This window comes from Macrosteles quadrilineatus, unplaced genomic scaffold, assembly GCF_028750875.1.
Source record: "Macrosteles quadrilineatus isolate MER2022 unplaced genomic scaffold, UCM_ALF_1.0 Scaffold_6__1_contigs__length_79288215, whole genome shotgun sequence".
Taxonomy (NCBI): Eukaryota; Metazoa; Arthropoda; class Insecta; order Hemiptera; family Cicadellidae; genus Macrosteles; species Macrosteles quadrilineatus.
The window spans coordinates 69672013-69694492 of NW_026542599.1; the positions used below are offsets into that span (position 1 = coordinate 69672013).

The following is a 22480-nucleotide window of genomic DNA, read 5'->3' on the forward strand; positions in this document are numbered from 1 at the left end:
TTCCCGTAAACCTCTGATATATTTAACAAAAATTTGTTAATTTTGCCCCCATGAAGTTTTAAGTGACAAACACTTTTTTCTAAATGAAATAACGGTTTTATCTGACGATGAGTTACATTTACGTCTTTGTGTGGTACGTTTAAGGTTATACATCAATGTTTACCAGCAGCTGATATTATGAGATGTAAGCCTTTAATCCCCTAAGCTACTCTCTTTGAAGGATCAAAACCTCAATCTGTCTACTGTCAAACGTTAGTTGTCAGTTAAACAGTTTATTAGATTTCCTTAAGTCAAGGTGTGCGATTATATTGTCTCATTAAGAAAAGAGAGGAATGAGATTGTCTTCAAACTTTTGCAAATTGTGGGTGTTATAACTTTTTTTAGATAATTATTCTTATGCATGTGTCTAGTGTATTAGGTCTGTTAACCCTTTGTTTGGGGGAGGAAAAAGGGTAAGGGTAGGAGACAAACAGAAGGGATTTATTACAATTTTTTTTAAGTAACTTATAATTTCTGAAATTAAAAAAAAAACGTGAAATATACTGCAGGGATAGAATATAAATTTATTTCATTGCAATTTGCCAGAAAAAAGTCTAAATAAGTTTTTGTAAATATTTGTAAAAGTGTAACGAATATTTTTGTCGCTTAAGAAGTGATACTTGAAATCTGCTATTTTATAGAAGTCATTTTTTAATTGGTTGGTCAAAGGTTTAACCTGTCTCTTTTCAGGAAAATCTTCTTATAATTCCAAAAAACTTAATTATTAACTTTTGAAAATAAACAAGCAACACTCTTATCTACTGGTATTATAATGTGTAAAAAGCTTCATTGTAAAGAACAGTTAGAAAACAGTAAAACCAGTTTTGTATTCAATAATTGTAAAAGTGTAATTAAAATATATTGATCCTGATACAGATATTGATAAATTCATCATCTGACTGACTTTCCACGCTTGCAAAACTTAGCGAGGTTTATATTTAAATTATCGTTTGCACAAAACGTTTACTGTGCATTTTCTTTTGTATGATAAACTTACCTTTTTTTAAATCAACCCTTCAAATGGTATTATACAGTTAGGCTACATACAAAGTGTTAGCAAATCCGCATGACAGAAATGATTCCGTAAAAACTTCTCAACTTCCGCTATGTGTGAAGCTTAAAACAAAGAACAATCCCAAGTATAGATTAAGAAGTCGGAAAGTATTTCGATTAGAAAACTTTGCCATTCTTGTGGTTTAATTAAGGCGTAAGATTCGTCAAGGGTCTAATTGCTTGGGCCAAACAATGCGCTCGGTCTTTATTAAAGAAAGAACCTTTATTTGTAGAGCGTTGAAAGATATTTGGCGAAAATATTATTCCTCCTTTCAGATATTGAGGGTTTATTAAAATATTTAACTGGGTCGGGTTGGTAGCCTTGAAACTTGACTCGTCGACAGCTGTTTGAATTATGTAGTATTAAATTAACTATTTTAGTTTTTGGTAATTGCTAAACTGGTACGATTGGTTGAAATTAAATGTATTTTTAATTTTAACTTTATAAAAACGTACGTTTCAATCAAGTAACACAAGAAAAGAAACAAATGTATTCAATACACACAACGATATAACATAGTTTAACATATTATACTGAAATTCATATTTAAAATAAATAAACCATTCTTATATAAACAGAAGTTTATTCCATCAAAATATAATTGTTTAAAATATATTTTACGATTTATTACTTTGTTTAGCTCATTTTTATTTTGTATTTTAATACGTACACCTCTTGGATATTACATACATAAGGTACACACATTTTTCCATATTAATACAAGTATTAAGTAAGATCGCGCCACTCATCCTACACTCATCTCCATTCATACTTGATTTTAAAATACCTACTTTGTATGGTCACCATTTCATTGAAAAATATTAAAGTATCGAGTATTTCAAGTAACAATTATGTGATAAAGAATAATTTTCATTCAGTTGCGTGTTTAGAAAATATTTCATTCGAATGGGAAGACAACGAACAGCTACCCAAAATTTGAGTTAAATTAAATTAGGAGATCTTTTAATTGTAATTAGTTGGAAAATGAAACGGTAGGAATTTTAAGAAAATATAAGGTTTATTTGGACTCTAGGCTATACCAGCTATACCAGTATGTTATACATTTATACATACACCTTTGTGGTATGCCTATACTATTTTGAAAACACATGTTAGATTATAAAAATTACTAAATTATAATTGGGTCAAAACATAACCAATTTTGACATTACAGCCAATATTACTACCATCAAACGCCAGTTAAAAATTTTGTGGATTTAATAATCTTTTTCTAAATATTTTAGAGCACGGTGTTGCAAAACAGATTTGAAGGGCGTCAACAAAAACTGTATATCGATATGGAACACAGTGAGCCAACTGCACTGCTGAAATGTTTTCTATTTGTTCAGACCCAGGTCGGGTTGGTGGTATGGGGGGGGGGGTTTCAGGGTATGTGTATTCGCACACATGGCGACGCTGTGCAAAGTTTTCCCGTGTCGAATAATGTATGACGACATTTTTTGCTTTCGCGAGAGTGAGTTTCTGTGTCGCGGCTACGCAACCACACGTTCGTCCCTTTTAACCCCCCTCCCCCCTACGTCAATCCACCCCCTCACCAAACCCATCAGCTTTCACAGAATTCCTCTACGTTTGGTAGAAACGTATTAAGGTTAGAATAATACCTTACCTATTTTAAAAATGATCAACGATTTTGAGTTCGGAATAGCTAAGGCAATAAGTAAAATGAAATAAAATTATGTTATTATGTTGTATTTTGGTGAATTGACACAAAATAAGTATACAAATTTGATAATTTACAATTACTCTCGCTAATAAACAAGTCTTTTATAGAGGAAGAACTTCCAATTCTGCCATTCGATAGAGATGAAACCTTGGGAGTTCTATACACTCCCGGGAAGGTTTATGTTCCATTCCCGTCAGTGAACCCTTGGGAACCCTTGGAGCTCTGCCCCAGTGGTTCTGGATTTCCCATGTTTACCTTTATGTGAAGTCATGTTAAAAAGAATCTATGAGTTTTGACTGCTGTTTCAAATAACAAATCAATAAGTTGGGTTCTATTCAAGGCTGCTAAATAGCATTAAAAAGTTACAAGGTTTAACAACAGAGTGCAGTACTTTGTTCTAACCGTTGCAAAGCACGAGTACAGCAGCTAGATGGAATAAAACCCGTAACTTCATAAAAAAACATTGCAAACTTCCTATTCTAAACCTTTATCTTTAGTAAGCTGTTGGTCACAACTTCAGCCGGTCCGTAATAAAACTCAAAAGTATGTCGGGCAAAACCTTCGGGTAAAATCTAGTATATGATAAAATATCTTAGCATGGAAATTGTGTTGATTCTAGGACAGCCTCATAAAAGCTTTTCCCCACGAGAACGGAACATAAGCCAATGATGAAACTTGCCAGAAAGTAACCCTGTTTTGTGTGGAACTGTAAAAAAACACTCCAAACCAGATACACTTATTAGTATAAGATTCGGGTCGATGACGTAATTTGTTGATGTTTATGATACATACCATTCCTGTTCTAATATCCACGATTTTACCTGTTTCTACTAGAGTATTCGTATGTAACCCTTAAGTAATAGGGAGAGGGGAGTAGGAACACATCACTCATCAAACACCATCACTATAAAACCGAAGTAAATTTCCACAAGCAGTTCATAATTCGCTTTGTCAATGGATCTTTTTCTCTTCAGAGGAATTCCTCCCTGTCCAAACTTTGATTCTGTTTTGTTATCACAGAACCTGCTGCAATCCAAACAGATCTCTATCAAATGTTCCTCAGTTCCTCACTACTGACACATCCTCTGTCTCGCGGGTGGTGAAGATACCCTGAGGAGTTCCCACGGTTCTGCACTCTGCAGGTCTCCGCCAGGGGCGCTCTAGAGGCTTGGGTCCTCGGAGCTCCTGAGGGTTGTTATCAGTGGCTTTGTTGTGACAAGGGCGAGTTATCACAAGGTCGGATCTGTACAGGTGCGGGTGTCGCCCGAAGCCACTTCTGCTACCCTTCAACACACACACACACACACACACACGTCACTGTACTTTAGGCACACTCATGCAAGTGGTGGGTGGACAGCTTCGTGCAGAATCTATATTTCGTTAGGAGGATTTCTTATGTTTTGATGAATTTTTTAGGACAACATAGAAAATTATGATGTATTCCGATATTTTGTCTTAGGCTAAAACTCTGTCACTACAGGTAGATTAATTGATGAAATGATTTGTACCAAACTAAACTATAAAGCTATTCACTACCCAGAACTCGCATTAGAAATGTGGAATAGCGTAAAAAAAACGCCATTTCGTTAATTCCATAAAAAAATATAAACGCAAAAAAGGCAATAAATATGCTATTTGGATCGTAGCTCGGAAAAAATTATATTATGAAGGGTTGGTTAGATGGTGAAAATAATTGTGACGGTGAACTGATTTGCGGCCCAACCAGCATATATCCATACAAAATAATTTTAAGGTTAAAGGTAAAACTAAGACATTGTGGTAATTAAAAAGATGAATTGTAGATAGACGATTTTGAAAACGATTGATTGGTTATATTTACGGAAATCAACAACTAAAAGAAACCTTTGATAATTAGTTGTATAAGCGAAACTTTTAAAAACACGCACAACCGATGTTAAAATAATGTGACAGTTTCGACTTTTACAACGTCAATAACCATATACCGAATTTTGGTTCAATACATTGTCTATTTAATAAAATCTGCTAGTTTAAGAATGCACGGCTTTACAGCATTCACATTTGTAAGAGAGTTTGTAGAAGGAGGGAAAAGTTTGCTGACTATCGGCTTTGAGTGGAGAATAATTTTCCGAGGAAAAGACCGGAACGAGTCTAAAGAAGAGGAGGAAAATAGTGGTGTTTGTACCGCAAATAATTGTTCTTTCTTTCAAACTACCAGTCGCAGCAACTCCCTTAGAAACTCGTATCCCTCTATAGAATCCACTTCATTTATTTCCTCTGAAAATAGATTAAACTAAATTTACTGAATCATAAATAACTAATTGATTGATAATCTTTAGCCTTAAAAAAATATTGAAGATTAAATTTTGTGATATTCCAGACATTTAAGTCTTGTCCACAAAGTAAAAATAAAATCGTGTGAAAAACGCCATTGTCAATATATATTTCAATTACGTTCAAGCAGTTTTCATATATAAATAATTAAAAATTATAGGCCTTATGTATAAGGTATTCAGCCACATAATCTTTCAGATATTCGGTTTTCTTTATTACTAGATCCAAACGAATTTAAGTTATGTCAGCCTATTTTAAATTACATGATCCAAATTTGTATTTTCTCCTTTTACCTACCTCCATTGCACGTCAACGATGGTAAAAATATTGAACATATTTTTTAATACATTAAATATTTTATTGTTCACTTTTTTATATTTAGAATATATTTTAGAGAGCACTAACGTAACAAATTAAGGGTTTTAGGAGTGATATAACCAAAGAAACCTCTCTAAAACTCTATTTTAGGGGTAGATCAAATTATAGATCTTGGTAAACAATTACCATAAATCTGAAAAGGCAGTAGTTCGACCAAGAATACAATTTTAAGCTTTTTAAAAAAAGAAAATTAATTTAAGTCCCATTTAATTTGAACTGCAATTCTGGATAAAACTGTCTAATAACAAAGAAAACCAAATGCACCACTTGGTTTAAACTTATTTTGTGTTAATGTTTCTTAGAACGCTTACCGTGTAAATTGAGCTAGATAAAACATTAAATTAAAACCACAAGGATAACAATGATACATACTTGATGGAACGAATCTTCCCCGAAAACGGAGGAGTTTACAAAACCGCCTTTAAAAATAGTTAGGTAGAATAACTTGAAGTTCACATCGGTAATTAAAATTATAGGTCATGTGAGTGCTATACACAGTAACTATTAGTCAGATCGTCAATGATTTATTTCTTAATTATACCTAAACACACTCACACACTCAAAACTTTCATATCTTCCCGCCTTGAATTTCGCTCTGAAGAGGAAGTTCTTTCACAATTCAATTAATTCAATTTACTTTCACGTTATAGCTTAGTAAACATATTTACCTATTTGTATCTCGTCCGATTTGTAGTATACTCAAACATCTATACTAATGCATACGTTTACACAACAATTGAAAAATCATACTCACACATCACAATCGCCACACCTCTCAACATTGAAAACAAACGCTTGAAACCATCGAGTGTTTTGAGTGCATTGAAAGCTTACATACAGGGTGTGAAAAAGAACGAGTTAATCCTCAAACGCCGCAGAGAGCTGAGGGTCGCCATTACGGTAAAGAAAGCAGCTCATTAAGTCGCGAAATCTGGCGTCAAAACGTTTTGGAGTCCTTGGAACAAAGAGTGATGATAATTTGACTCATTCAAAGTTAAATGGGAAGGAATGGGGAATGGAAACAATAGGTCTTTAGCGACCTTTGTTGCTTCCGCGCAAACTTGACGTGACGTCAGTAATCGCTTCCTGCAACATCGAATACAACATGCAACATCCAAGATGGCCGCCTCCAGTGGTGGAGGGGGACAGCGGTGAGTGTAGGTTATTACCTAAATCATAGTGTATGGCCATGTATTTTACACAAACAAATCATTGTGGTGCATTAGCAATCTTCGTAAAAGACCTTGTAGTTCTCATGTGACATTAAAAAATCAACCTAACCTAATCTAACCCAACCTAACCTAACCTAACCAACGCTTTTCTGGTCGTAGCTTGACTTCGTTAGTTTTCCGTTTTTCGATCCTTTTCCGGTCGTATCTCCGTTATTATCCATCTCATCTCGAAACTTATTGCATATTCTTGTTCCGCTCGGTTAATTTGAGCTCTCACGTGACCTATTTCCGAGAAAATGTGGCTTTTGTAGTTTTTCCATTATTCTTGGGGTTTTAGACATTTTGCGCGGAAAAATTTCCTTTTCAGAATTAGGGCGTTATTTCCTACATTTTGAAAAGTGAACATTTTATTTTTCGAGGTTGCACTGAGAAGTTAAGAATTACCTAATCGATGTTAGATTTTTTAAACTCTGCAGCAATAAACTGGTCAAAATCATCCATTTAATGCATTTTCAAATTGAAGCATAAAGGATTAAAAATTTTGGCATTTTTGTCTTAGGATGCTATGCACGAGCCCGGAATAATTTTTCACATTACAGTACTTCAGGCTAGACATAGGGCTTGCGGCATTATCACATAGATAACATCCATTGGTGATTCGCGGGATTTGAACCCGGAACCTCTGGAACCGAAGTCTAGCGCTCTAACTACTAGACCAGCTCGCTCCCTATGTTGATATTGAAGATGTTTATATTTCAGAGAATATCAACAATACCAACTATGCTAACAGTAATAGTAGTATTAACCAAACCACTTTAATAAGGCTACTTAAAACACATTTACCGTTTTATAGTTTTGTCTTGTAAGATTTAAAAGGTGGTACATTAAAAAAAGGTGAAAACAATTCCGCTCTCGTAAACTTACTTCGATTTCATTGCCTCAGTGATTCACAATATGTATATTGAAAAACACAAAAATACCTTGATTTACTCACCTCGTGCCCCAATGCTGGGTACATCCACAGCTGTAGCCCCCAGCCCCCATGTGTGGAGAGCAAATACAAATGAAATCCTCGTCGGTAAGCCCCGAAGCACAGAGGGTCCTGAGATCATAAGTGTACTCTGATGTCCTTGATTGTTGCAGACAATGTCTAATCCTCGGTACAAACAGTCCTCGTCACAATAGACCTCTGCAAGTGTCTCCCCAGTCGCTAATCTGTTTGCGTTTATATTTTGCTCTCTACCGAACCGCTTTCGATAAAGGATGTTAATGGGTTTTCGAGTGCGATTTTCGTGAAGATTTGATGTCAAAGTGGAAATTTGGAGGAAACTGTTTGTGAAGCGAATGAATGTTCATATTTAGGACATGGGAGAACATATTTAGGATACAGGAGGACATATTTAGGACATAAGAGGACATAGGAGGACATATTTAGGACATAGGATGACATATTTAGGACATAGGAGGACAAAGGACATAGGATGACATATTATAACATAGGAGGACATATTTAGGACATGGGAGGACATATTTAGGAGATAGGAGGACACATCTAGGACATGGGAGGACATATTTAGGACATAGGAGGTCCACAAGGGTCCTAGGTAGGTCCAAAAAGTTGGAAGGGGTAAGTTTTGTAGGACTTCCTAATTATAATCACGTTTTCGTTAGCATGAGTAGGAAAAGACTTTAGCTAATTAAGTTGGTTTTTTAAAAAATTATTATATTATTTCTTTAACATCAGAAAGAAAGAAGAAAAACATGACTAGCTGTATTTTATCCGGTTAAATAATTAATAATAACAATTTCTAAGACTGTTAAATGTATCTGTTTTCTTCAAACAAATTATTTTAGCTAGGTAAAATCCTGATGTATATTTTACCAGTGCTATTTATTACCAATGTAGATATTATTGTGTATATTTTTATTTAGAATAAATTATGGTAAAAACTATTATTATTATGTTGCATTAAAAAATAGACTCGACTAAAAGGAAAACTGTATGATTTTCCATTTACATTTGATGCTCTTTTGCCAAATTTCTATAAAATTAAATGGTATCTATAATAATATGTTGCAATAACTATCTCTCGCACCGATTTCATTTAGTCTAGTTAATATTATGATGGCTGGTGTAAGTACCTGTATCTATGCTTAAATATATAGGCTTAGTGTCCCAGAACCAATTCGTTCGGTTTTTTTTTAAATATTGTTTATTCATACAAAGATAACTGCATGTGCTTTAGGTACTTTATAAAACTTAGATTTTCTTAATTTCAAATTGAAATCCTTAACTTGAAGTAATGTATTCAACAATCATAAAATTTTATCGATAAGATTGACAAGTGATTAGAAATTTCACCTAACCTAAAAATGGAATTATAGACCTAAGGTCAAAATGTATGTTTTTTTAAACCACCTACAATATATACAATAAGGACTTATGAGTCGCCATACCATAAAAACAAATTGAAATTCTTATAAATTACAAAATAAAATATATTGGTCATTAATACCTCAACAAATCATATAATTTAACATAAGACCAGAACATCACTCATGACCCTAAACTCTTAACTCAACTTCAAAGACCTGGGAACTAACACAATGTTATTCGAGCCATATGTTGGAATGTTGGTATCACTGCAACATAATTGGAAACATGGTCCCCTCGAAGTGTAGACAGACTTATATTTGGAGGCAGTTCGAGGGGATATTTGTGGATAATCGAGTGTCAGGCATTTCCAGCATTCTGGTCCACGTAGATCTCTGTTGTCACTAGCAATGTTTACTTTACTTACATGCTCTTTCTGTTTCGCTTTAGAATTGAGTAGGAAGGAGTGTGTCATATGGTGATCTTTTGCAACAATTAGATCAGCTGTTTGTATTATTTCAATCGTTATAATTTTTTTAATGTGTTTTACCCACAAAGAACTGAAACTGTTTGGAACATAAACATAAAAATTACGTAACTTCCCCAAAGTTAAAAATGTTTGTATTATTATTTAAATCGATCTGTCAAAAACTTCAATATCTGTCGATGTTATCAGTATAATATTCGGGCCACTATTGGATACAAAAGTAGACAACTCATTCACATGGAGTTGCATCAGTTTTTAATTGTTTTTAAACATAGTTGAATAATATTCTATGACGATAGACCCTTGTAGGGTTAACATTAATATAACATGTTTTCTTCACGAAACCCTTATTTTAAACCAGAGTCAAAACAAAATTTCACAAAACACAAGATTTAAATTTCAGTAGAACAAACAGTAGATACTAAATGATACATTGGCTAAGGTGTTTGGACTCTGCAGCCTCTCTCTTGAGTGATGTCGCGACAGTTGGCTAAGCCCCGCCCCGGCCTCAAAGTCTAATACCCCTGATTTATAGATATTTTTATAACTTTTGTCGGCGGCAGACGCTGTCGTTTTTGGCTGCCAACTTTATACAGCTGTTGCCGCGATACTCCAATATTTACCTTGTCCAACTACATGTGGTCTTTGGCAGCGAGATTAAGCGAGGAGGTATAGTAGTGTATAATATTTATGGAGTTTTTTACAAATTGGACGTGTTCAAAATTGATCGTAGAAAGCGAGGATTCGATAAGCGAGGAAAGATTCTGCAAGTACCGGCAACTGTTTTAAGCCCTAAGACTATAATGGGTGGAATCATTGTCAAATATTAAAATTATAGTGTTTGGACCAAAGTCACACAACAACAAAAAAAGTTGTTTGCTGCCACATACTTTATATATGTTAGATCTTCTGTAGTTTAGTTGTTTTCAAAAGTGGCCGATTTTCTAAATATAATCTAACATTGTTTCAGTATTATTCACTTCATGTATAATAACCTCATGTAGGTTAGAAAACATCTTAGGTAGAGTAAACTGTATTGTTAGGGAATTTGGTAGAACAAACAGTATTTTAGGGAACTTTGATACAATAAACAGTATTGCTAGGGATCTTTGATGGAACAAACAGTATAGCTAGGGGGCTTTGATGGAACAAACAGTATTGCTAGGGAACTTTGATATAACAAACAGTATTGCTTGGGAACTTTGATGGAACAAACGGTATTGCTAGGGAACTTTGATGGAAGAAAACAGTATTGCTAGGAAACTTTGATGGAAGAAAACAGTATTGCTAGGGAACTTTGATGGAACAAACAGTATTTTTAAGGAGCTTTGTTGGAACAAACAGTATTTTTAAGGAGCTTTGTTGGAACAAACAGTATTGCTAGGAAACTTTGATGGAACAAACAGTATTTTTAAGGAGCTTTGTTGGAACAAACAGTATTGCTAGGAAACTTTGATGGAACAAACATTATTTTTAAGGAGCTTTGTTGGAAAAAACAGTATTGCTAGGAAACTTTGATAGAACAAACAGTATTGCTAGGGAATTTTGATGAAACAAACAGTGTTGAAAGGGATTTTACTAATTATATTTTATACTAATCTTATAGTAAAATTAGGTGAACATATTTTGGTGTACAAAAAATTAACTCTTTCTCAGGACTCACTTCGTAAGAAACCCCTACATATTATAGGGGTTCGTTAAACCCCTATTATGAGGATTCCAATTTGATTTTAAGTTAGGTTCAGCTCCTTACACTGCTGAAACTCCCACAAAACCATCCCAAATATTGTTATAAAGGTAGATCCAAAGGGTTGCGGGATTAAGGGCTGCACCTGGATGTTTGGGTCGGTTTGACAAATATTTTCCCCCGGTGTGATCCGGGGCCGATGCCGATGAAGGTCAAAACAAGAGATTAGCCTAACCCTGTTTATTAACCGATCTGCCGCTGTTACGGTCCGTTGGTCAGAATTAGGTTATACGCTGGTAGGCCTAATCCGCATCTGGAACTAGTGAGGTGGTAAATACAATATTGAATCGGGAACTAAAATAGTGGAGACCGAGCTTTGCTCGTGGATAGTGAAACAACGAAAAAATAAAAACACGTTTTTCAAGCAAGAAAAGTTAGGGACACTTAGTCTTAAACTTGACCTGAAAAATATGAGGAAATAATAAAATTACGAATGAACGTTTAAAAATAACATTCTTTAAAATTATCTTACGCCACCAGAAAAAATAATACACATAACAACAAACCGAATTAAGAATTTCTCTTAAGCACAGTCTTTCAAGACGATTAACTAAAAAATAAAAGTTTCAGTGCCACCGCAAATAAAATAAAAAATCGTCAATGGGGTTATTTGTAGAGGGTGCTGTTTCGTAGACAGAAAAAGCTACCAGAAGCCGTGGTCACCTGAAGGTAGGCTATAAGAAATTGGTAGAGGAAGATATTGAAATTTGCGCACAACCTTGGTTTTAAAATCTGTTGTTGAATAATTTAGGAAAATGTATATATGTTGTGTTTTTAAAATTAAACAAAAACACACAGGTTTTCAATTTGTAGCCACAATAACTCGTTGCGTCCCCGTTGGTGACAACTAAGTAAATGATTTGCAACACAATAAACTAATATCTTCTCACATTTTGAAACATTAACCACATAAAAAATGGCCGAACATGTCGGCAGTCGGTTCGTTAGGGAAAATTAATTCCGGAGTAACGTCTGGCATTCCGAGGTGGTAAGAATAACGTTTTCCCTCCACCGTCGCAGAGGATGCCGGGAGTTACGCTCCATTTCCCGCCATGCCGCGATGAGGTTAAACATAGAGTAATGCGCTCTAAACATTAGCTTGGCCGCGTTAGCTTGTGACAAATGTGATCGTTCGCCGAACTGGGTGGTAAATCATCACACTCGTAAAACCTCCACTTTGTTGGTCTTTGACGCGAATAAACTTCCGATGACGCCACTTTGTAGCACTTTGACACTGGAATAATTTTACGATGGTCAATGGTCTTTGAATCCCGGAACCTGTTTGGAGACATTATGGGACATTTTCCCTTCTTTTGGCAATGCTCCAACCTCTATGTGATTAGGCTGTATCTTGTCTAATGAATGCGTTTATTATCATTAATTCCAGTCATACAATTAGAAATGTTTTCTCTAGACTTGTGCAGAGAATGTTTTTGGAAGAAGGATCATCGCTGAAATTGCACTATCTAGATCTATATTATGAATTTATATGAATATTATAACTTGTAAATAAACATTCCTCAAGTTTGAGGCAAAACTACTACCAAAACACCATTGATTTTTAACATTACCTTATGTGTTTCTTACTATTGAATACCCCCGTATTCACACATATTCACTCCGAAGTTCTCACAATTTACCAATCCTTAAACATATTACATCCTTTTTAAAACACTGCCTTTACAATGGAATTAATTTGTATAACAGCCTCCCCCTTTCTTTAAAATTAGAATCAGACCACTCAAAATTCAAACGATGCATAAAACAACATTTTTGCTTAAAATCTCGTGTTATAGCATCCAGGAGTTCTTGAACCACAGGAATTGGACTGTTGTAAACCCTGGTGTGTTGAGTAAGAAGATGTAAATAGAATTAGTATTAAATATTGTTGTAAATACCTTAATCTTATCATTAGCTTAAAACGAAGAAGGAAAGCTGTATTATTTATGTTTGACTTAGCTAATGCAATGTATTGTCAACTTAGCTCAATAAAATGAATTGATTTGATTTGATTTGATTGAATATTGTTGGATTTTTTCCCATTCAGCAAAGAATCAAAAACCCCTAACTTTGTATTAAGTATGTTCAAGAAGTATTAAGCTAGAGTCTAATTTAATAGTAGATACGAAGAAATGTTCGAAGAATAGTACATGAATGAATTTATGGCTTAAGAACAACTTCAGTCGTATTGGTTCTGTCTCAAACAATCAAGGTCTAATCTAATGTGGTGAAATCATTGACTTTTGAATATTTAAGTTGACAATTTGGCAATTCCAAATCCAATTGAGTACAGGATAACAAGACGTCAACAAATTGTTTGTGTGTGCGTGTGTGTGCAGCAGTGAGGGGTAGGGAGAGAGGATGGCACTTACAAGTTGACAAATTAGTCAAGTGTTGAGCCACAAATAACTCCGTAGACGTTTAATTAGTTGCCAGTCTGTTCTAACCGATTGCCCTCTCCGTCATTCGCTCCAGAGAGGAATGGAAGAAGGGAGAGGGAGAGAAGGTAGAGAAATAGAGGTCGTTTGGACACGAAAGAAAAGGTAACAGAGATTCCACAAGAAAGGTAATTGCATTAGCTTGTTACATGTGGTCATGTGATTTGTAAAACGAGAGATTTTAGGATTTCTTGGACTTCTTGTTAAAAGAGCTTAAATCTATCAAGGCCTTTTCAATCATGACTAGATGTGTAGTCTACAACTGAGCGTACACTGGTATATCGAACATACTGATCTCTCGTTATTTGGTGTTAGCATAGCAACAGTAGCATAATAATAATCAGTATTGACTCCGGAATGTTTGGACTTGCAAAGTGTTAAATATTTATAGCTTTTAACATTTTGGAAGATGGTTTAATAAAAATTCAAACGTTAAATTTATTTTTACAGTGCAAACTCATATTTTTATAGGAAAATCATTTTCATAAAAAATAAATAAGATTTTTTGTATATTTTGAAAGATTTACATGTACTACAAACTTTTAACTTTTAAACATTAAGTTTAAATTTTAGGGTGCAGGAAAAATTTTGAATGTAAAATCAATAAAAAACATGTTTTACATTTGGAAAGATTTGTACAAACTTTTAACTTTTGAACATGTTGGAAGACGTTATAAACAATTCGGACATGAAATTTAATATTATTGCAGTAAAGGAAATTATTTGAAAATTAAATTAATAACATTGTTTAAATTTTGAAAGATTTATACTATAAACTTATAGTGTTTAACATATTGAATGACTTTTTAAACTTCAGTCATAAAATTTTATGTTTGCAGTGCAAGAAAAACATTATAATACCAAATCGATGAGAGTTTTAGCGAATTTCCCTATAGGGAAGTAGCTATTACCGTAGGTCTCATGGTAAGACTTAGGCCCGGGACCGATTTACTTTTTCATTTTGATGTCCCCAGAGGCCAAAAACACCATTCGTTCAAATTTTTATATATGTATATATATATATATATATATATAGATTTATATATATATGTGTCCGTGAACACGATAACTTGAGTAATTTTTATCCGATTTTGATGAAATTTGGTTTGAAGGTGTAAGGCGGGATAAACTTGAATGAGTTCGCGATCCAGCATGATCGGACCATGGGAACAGGGTTTTATGGGGGTTTTAATTTTTCTCTAAACCTTCTTAAAGAGCTTAAAAAAACAAACAATTCAGTATATCAAAGTGTTTTTGTACGGTTATTGGTTACGGAGAAAACTAAAAAAATTGTAAATTTAAAATTCCCACGTTATTCTTATAGAGAATATTGTAAAATGTTGTAGTTTGCTTGTTTATGGATATCTTTTGATCAAACTTGGCAAATATATTCATTTTCTACTAAGCAATAATTATTTTACTTAAAACACACACTTTATTAGTTTCCTTGTAGCAGCAAACCTAGGTTCTCGTTAAACCTAATGTTATTTAAATAGATCGATTGAAAATTAATTCAGCCAAATGGAAATTCGCTTAGACGGCAGGTTTGCTGCGGCGGGGGTATTTATTTTTACGTTTTCAAAGATTTATACACACATTTAACATTTTGGAAGATTTAATAAAAACTCAAACAATAAATTTATTTTCTCGCAGTGCATGAACAGCATTTTCATATTAAATCGACCAGAACTTATTACATTTTGAAAGATTTACATATACTTCAAACTTTTAAACATAAGTTTAATTTCTAAAGTGTAGGAAAATGTTTGAATATAAAATCAATAAGAACATTTTTATTATATTTTGAAAGATTTATACAAACTTTTAACATTTTTAAAGACTTCATAAAATGTTTGACGTTAAATTGATTTTTTACGGTTCAGAAAGATTTTTAAATGTCAAATCAACAAGAAGGTTTTTTTACATTGAGAAATACTTATATTAACATTTTGTGGAGGCAGTAAATTTAATTTTTACAGTCAATTTAGCATTTAAATGTCAAATCAACAACACATTTTTTTTTAATTTTAAACGACTCATACTACAATCTTTTAATTCTTAACATATTTAAAAAACTTTTTAAAAATCAGTCATAAAATTTTATGTTTGCAGTGCAAGAAAAACATTTCAATACCAAATTGATGAGAGTTTTCTTTTTACATTTTCAAAAATGTATGCACACTTTTAACATTTTGAAAGACTTTATAAAAATTAAGACGTTAAATTTATTTTTTACATTGCATGAAACACTTTTAAATGCCATATCTACAATGACGTTTTTACATTTTGAAATATTTATACTACAAACTTTTAATTTTTAATTGTTTGAAATATTTTATAAACATTAAGACGCTAAATTTACTTTTTTACAATGCAGGCAAAATATTTTAATGTCAAACTGACAATAAAACGTTTTACATTTTGACAATAACATTTTTACATGTTGAAATATTGATTCTTACTTTTAGAATTTTGGAAGATTTTATCAAAACCGGACAGCAAATTTTATTTTGACAGTGCAGGAAAGCATTTAAATGCAAAAATGCAGAATATACATGCATTTAAATTTTAATGAAATTAAATAAACTAAATTAAATTAAATTTTAATTTTTAATTTTAATTTTTTTGTGCATTTAAATGTCAAATTGACAAAATATTGAAAGATTTATAAAATCTTTTAACTTTTAACATTTTGGAAGGCTTTATAAAAATCGAAATATTAAATTTAATTTTTGCAGTAGATCCAAACATCCAAACATGCAAATCACCGAGAAGTTTTTTTTTCATTTTGAATGATTTATAAAAATATTTATTATATTTGCAATATGTGCAAAAAAAATTGAATATAAACATTTACTTTTACATTTTTAAAGACTATACATCCAGACATCAAATTTAATATAAACAATGAATGCAAATGGTACTACGTTATGTACAAAACTTAGACACTGAATTTAATATTTGCAGTGAATACATAAGTTAACTAGTTACAACTACTCGAATTTTCAAAGACTCCAAACAAAGTTAGGTAGGCTATATTCTAAATTTAGTACAAAATATAAACTCAAACTGAATGCATAAATTAAAACGTTTTAATTTGGCATTCGACAAATATAAAATTTTCATAGAATAGTCTTGGGTTTGAAACATTCAAGTAAGCCTCATACTTTCACTTACTATTCAGAACTGTCCACCCCTGTAGCGGAACGATTGCCTCAGGAGTCAGAGTTGTATCAAAGTTTTAAGATAGCTACAGAACAAACGTTTAAAATTTGAAAAAAGTGTGTCAATATTTCTTATAACCGCTTCGTTGTTGTTTTCAAACTAACAATCCCTCATACTAATTAATAATTGGTTAATTCTCAAAACAGCATCCTCCATGTACCAAAACTCATGTTGCATACAAACTACTGATAAAATCCGTTGGTGATCGGCAGGATGTGAACCCGGGACCTCGAGACCGAAGTCCCGCGCTCTACCACTAGACCAGCTTGCTCCCTCATCATGAATTATATTATCTTCATCTATAATACGCATAAAGTTCAGATATTATTATATCTAAACAACTTACTATGCAAACGTGTTCATTTATGTAATACAATCTATATAAATAGTATTCTAACTTTAAACTTTGAAAAACTTTAAAAAATTTTGCTGTAAAAAAACTCCATTTTGGAAATATATTTATTATGACAATTTATACAGGGTGTCCATAAAAAAGGTTTCGTGTCTTTGGGAGATGAATCTCATACTAAAAGGAAGAACAAAGTTTCTGTGAGGGTCTGTCCGAAAATTCATATTTACCTAGATATCCGCCATTTTGTTTTTTATACATAACCATTTTTTTCTTCGAAGTTTGTCAACCGATGATTATGAAACATTTTAAGTGTGTTAACGTACACAAGACCTATTATAGAAAAAAATTAAGTTGGTCCGGTAAGAAATTTTTAAAATGGGGGACTTATAAATTGTTATAACTGAAATAACTCAAAAATGAATAATTTTATAATAATATGTTAAGAACACTTTTTTGTATTTTTAATTCCCTATCAAATGACACCAAGATGAAAAAGAATAGCTTAAATATAAAAATTTTTAGTTGTAAGATAAGGCTAAATAAAGTCACACTCAGCTAGTTTTTACTTATGTTTTCACCAACACTGTTCCATATTGTTACTTATTCCATATGTTATTTGTCGTCCAATCTTTTTGATCTTAGTGACGTTTGATAAGGAATTAAAATGAAAAAAGTGTTTTTGACATATTTTGATAAAATTATCCATTTTCGAGTTATCTGAATTATAAAAATTAAAACGCCCGCCATTTTGAAATTTCTTATCGGACGACATTTATTTTTTTCTATAATAGGTTTTGTGTACGTTAACGTGCTTACCAAGTTTCATAATCATCGTTTGAAAAACTTCGAAGAAAAAATAGTTATGTATAAAAAACAAAATGGCGGATATCTAGGTAAATGTGCATTTTCGGACATACCTTCACTTAAATGTTTTTCTTCCTTTTAGTATGAGGAACCATATCCCAAAGTCCAGAAACGTTTATTACGGACACCCTGTATGATTGTGAAATGTTAATGAAAACCCCGAAATTAAGAGAGAGTTACATTCAATAATTCAATTATTATATTCCAATACTAATTGAGCCAAACCGCTAACCATAGCTACACAACGATATGTGATGTGATTATGTTTATTTGTTCTCTGTGGTCATTTTGTGAATGTTGAACAGAACAGCTGGTTGGCCCACCATGTTATATATAGAGTGTTTACAGTGACGCCACGACAAAGCGTTGAATTAAAACACTCTAAAACAACAACATAACAACACTCGACGAGCTGGGCGACCAGCCAACTTCATTATCTACTGTTTAACATCTTTTGCTGAAATAGCTTTGCATTATTTTTGTTGGGGAAATTTTAGGGAATTATCTGAACTGTCAGTCAACGGCATACGTGAACTATAGTTTTGTTGGGTAATGAAAAAGCTGTTTGGATTGGTTGACTAATTATCCAAAGATTTTATATAGGCAACAGTTTTTAATTGGTTAGTGGTCATAGCCTCCATACACGACCTTCTTAAAAATTGTGAATCATTTTTTATCGCTTTTTTAACCAGATATCTACCATTTTGTATTTTTATACAAATATTTTTATCTTAAAATTGTTTCAACTGATCTTTAGGAAATTGGTGAGTATTTTAAGGTAGAAGAAACCTATGTTAGAGTAAAAATATGGCGGCCGTTTGAGTGTTTTAAAATTTAAACTACTCAGAAATAGATTATTTTCATGAAAATATCAAGTTGTCCTACACTTCAAATACAACACCAAACTCAAAAATATCGAATGAAAAATCGCTGAGATATTACGATTTTTAGTTGTAAAATAAGGGGGAAAACGTGAAATTTCACCTATTTTCAATTCCATTTTAAAATTTGAAATTGGTCCAAGTTAATTTTGTATGGGTCCTTACTACCTTAACATGCAAACCTAGTTTTATGAAGATTGGTTGGAAATATCCAAAAATAAAAATGTTTTTGTGAAAAATACAAAATGGTGGATAGCGTAGATGTTTTAGAAATAAATTCGTTATTGATTTTCTTTTTATACTGTATTGACCCATAAATCCGTTTCCTGGAGACCGGCTGTATACTTGGACAACATTACAATTCTACTTGTATACCTAACCTACCATATCTTTCCTTGTATACCTTTCCTAACATGTATACCTACTTGATAATATAGCCGTATGACTTAAATGATTCGTATTCGGTAAACTAAGTTATTAATGTAAAACTGAAAATTTATCGACTTCTACATTTTGGTGCAAAGTTCAAGCCTTTACTCTTTCGAAATATTGATTGCATAAGATCACAAACTAAGTAAAACTATTTTATACCAGTGACTGTTGTAGCTGTAAATTCTTATTTTTAGCTATGAATTTCGTTAGAAGTCATCTTTTTATAGTGTCAGTGGTTCATAAAAAAATGGTACAAAAATATTTGGATATCTGAGATTTTTTAAGGTGCTGTATACCTTCATATTCCTTTATATTTAAAATATATTAGTCATTTTAATAAATTCAATTATATAGGTTTGTAATTCTGAACAGCATCGTTTTGTTCTTTTCTTTTGTATCACACACAACTGTTCATGTATGGGTATAAATTATATTTTACACAGAATCAGTTCCTGTTTAATTTTTTGTCTTGTTTTTTTCAATGTTGGCAGATCTTGTATACTGTATTTTAAACAACTTATTTAAAGAAAAAAACGTAAATTCATACTAACGGTACAATATCTAGAAAACCTAGGATATTTTTCAACACTTTATTATTTTTAATAATGAAGTAAAAGTAATCCATACCTGCATTAGATATCTTAAATATCCTGAAAACATTCGATTAGGGTAATGACGATTAAAAAATAAACATGTCATTTTTATAGTCGTTTTTATATTTTGAGATATTAAACAAAACTTAATTTTAGTACTAAAAAAAGGAATGTAATGCAAGAAAATCATATTATATTCTTATAATGTGTAGTAAAAGTAGATAATTTGTGTGTAATTTTATCTAATATTCACCCAGCAGATAAAATTTTAAAATATTGACATAATTTAGCACAAGATCTTTTGTCATTAAAATTTAGCAACAATATTCTGTTAAATAAAAACATATTTAACACATATGAGACGTGATCATCTTTACCATAAGTTATCTAAACTATATTTACTAATATAAGTGCAATAAGATTGATGATTTAAAAGATTGTTGTTTATTATTTAGTGTATTCTCAGGAGATTAAAATTTTACCCTAGTCTATAAGCAAAATAATTTAAATTATTTTAAAAAAGTACAAAATAATGTAAATGATTTTGAAAAGTACAAAAACAATGTTTGATTAAATTGGTTGTAAATATGTAATAAGTGGCTGTATTTCAGTTTAATAATTAAAACCATGAAATCTCCTTGTTGTACCACTTTTAAAATTGAATTAACTTAACAAGCAAGCTTTAATTTCTTTATAAAAATTTAAACTACTAAAAAAATTAAACACAATTTTTAGAATCGCACTATATACTGCTAAAATACCAAAGTTAATACCACATTTTGTAATTTAGTAATTAATAAATTATTAAATCACAAATTTAGTAATTTAGTAATTTAATCAATTTTAAAGTTTTTTTTATCAATATATAGCTCAAAATGCTAACGATTTTCACCACCTACAAGGAGATAAATAATACACAGGTTCAGGTTCACTGTAATATATTCAGTCAATATAATTATCACATAGATGCTGTACATGGTAATAGTTGAGCTATCAATACATAATTACAAATCTCATAACACTACATATAAACATTACAATCGCTAACGTACTCTATGTACATTGCAGGGGTTACGCTTCTTACTCTATGCATTATTTACAACACCTTTGGTAACTCACAGACCAGTTGTGTAAACAAATTGGTCATTGTGTTTTAAAATGCGCCTTAACTAAAAATAAATAATAGTGAAATATACAAAAGCTTAAAAATAAGAGGAACATAAATAGTGTGTAGTCTGTCTAAATTTAGGGACTGGCATTCTAACATATTGTTTAAAATGTAGTAAATGCTGTTCTTGTAAATTTAAAACATTTCATTACTTTGAACGAAAACGCTTCATTTGAGTTACTTTAAGAAATATACGTCGCTTGTAAAACAAAATTAACAAACTAACAAAGTGAAACGAAAAAATGATGTTAATTAGGCCGAACTTATGTATTAAAATTGTAACATAAATCTTATATAAAAAATTAAAAATTCCGTACTAAACGCATTACTTACTAAACTAATGCCCAAATTTTATGAACAATTTATGAAATTTATATTTTGTCTAGTTTTTTCTTGAATATTTTTCAACTACATATAAGAACACTTTATGAAAAAATAAAGTAGTGCCCAATGTTAAATAAAAATATAATGACGTGGTCTTGTTTAAATATTTTTAACGGGTCGAAAATCTTGTAATTATTTCAGTTATGACCGTGTACTTCATTCAATTATTTAAGTTTGAATTTCAATTCTAGTTAAATTTAATAAGTTAGTTAAGTAAAATACAAAATACAATCGTTACATAGTAAAAGATTTGCATAGCATAGTTATTAAAATATCAGAAAATCAGAAAAATGTATATACTAAAAATATGCGGCGAATGTACAATTAATAAACACTGTACATAGCTGGGAGATACGCTATTAGATTTGATTTAAATTTATTAGTAAAAAATCTATGTAAATTAAAATTATCTTAAACAAAATATGGTTGAATTAAAATGTTAATTGAACTATACAAAATATTCAAGTTAATTATTTATAGACTTAAAGTCAATAAATATTACTTAAATATTCAAATACTGTATAGGATTTAGATTTACTGGTATAAATAAATTTTTCTTGTTCATTTTTAAAGCATTTAGTGAGAAAAGAGCTTTTTAAAATAATAATAATAATAATATTTTATTCTAAAATAAAATTTAAAATTTCTATTCGTTTTCAATGTATTAATGGCAATACAGTAGTAAACTAATAAAAGAGGCGAAAGATAAAAGAACGATTAACAATTTCAATTGATCGAACAAATAGCTAAACAGTCTGTCTTTTACATTAAAACTAGTTTACCATTTAACTAGGCTAAGTATTAATATTTAACAATTATTAGTTATTCAATTTAGTTTCGTAATTTTGTTTAGTCGATCAAAATATTTCATAATTGAAAAATAGAGTGACTCTCG

At 31.6% G+C, this 22480-nt stretch overlaps 1 protein-coding gene across 1 annotated transcript in view; it reads right to left on the reverse strand.

Moving 5' to 3' along the window:
- LOC128996152 (zinc-regulated GTPase metalloprotein activator 1-like) overlaps positions 1-22480 on the reverse strand; it is a 230611-nt gene that overhangs the window by 24034 nt on the left and 184097 nt on the right. The gene's annotated exons all lie outside the window — the stretch shown is intronic.